We start from the raw sequence: 954 nt of genomic DNA on the forward strand, positions 1-954 counted from the left end.
TCTGAAGGTGTCTTTAGGTCTAAAATGGGTCTCTTGTAAACAGTATATAGATCAATTTCATTTTCTTATCCATTCTGTTAACCTATGTCTTTTGATTGGAGCATTTAGTCCACTGACATTTAGAGTGAGTACTGAAAGATATGAATTTGTTGTCATTGTGTTGCCTGTAGAGTTGGAGTTTCTGGTGGTGTTCTCTGGTCCTTTCTAGTCTTTGCTGCTTTTTGTCTTTTTTGTTTTTTTCTCCCCTTAGAGAGTTTCCCTTAAAATTTCTTGCAGGTCTGGTTTGGTGGTGAAGAACTCCTTTAGTTTTTGTTTGTCTGGGAAACTCTATCTCTCCCATTTTGAATGACAGCCTTGCTGGATAAACAATTCTTGGCTACATATTTTCTGATTCAGCACGTTGAATATATCCTGCCAGGCCTTTATGGCCTGCCAAGTTTCTGTGGATAGGTCTTCTGCAAACCTGATCTGTCTTCCCTTATAGGTTAAGGACTTTTTTCCCTTGCTACTTTCATAATTCTTTCGTTGTCTGTGTATTTTGTGAATTTGACTATGATATGCCTCGTTGATCGTTGGTTTTTGTTGAATCTAAAGGGAGTTCTCTGTGCTTCTTGGATTTCTGTGTCTGTGTCTTTCCCCAGGTTAGGAAAGTTTTCCTCTATGATTTGCTCACATAAACCTTCTACCTTTTTTTTTCTATCTCTTCATTTTCTGGGACTCCTATGATTCAGATGTTATTCCTTTTTTTTAAAATTATTTTTTAAATGTTTATTTATTTATTTACTTATTTAGAGACAGAGCATGAGTTGGGGATGGGGAGAGAGAGACACACAGAATCTGAAACAGGCTCCAGGCTCTGAGCTGTCAGCACAGAGCCCGATGCAGGGCTCGAACTCACGGACTGCGAGATCATGACCTGAGCCGAAGTCAGACACTCAACCGACTGAGCCACCC

The sequence above is a fragment of the Neofelis nebulosa genome, chromosome 11 (genome assembly GCF_028018385.1).
Source record: "Neofelis nebulosa isolate mNeoNeb1 chromosome 11, mNeoNeb1.pri, whole genome shotgun sequence".
Lineage (NCBI taxonomy): Eukaryota > Metazoa > Chordata > Mammalia > Carnivora > Felidae > Neofelis > Neofelis nebulosa.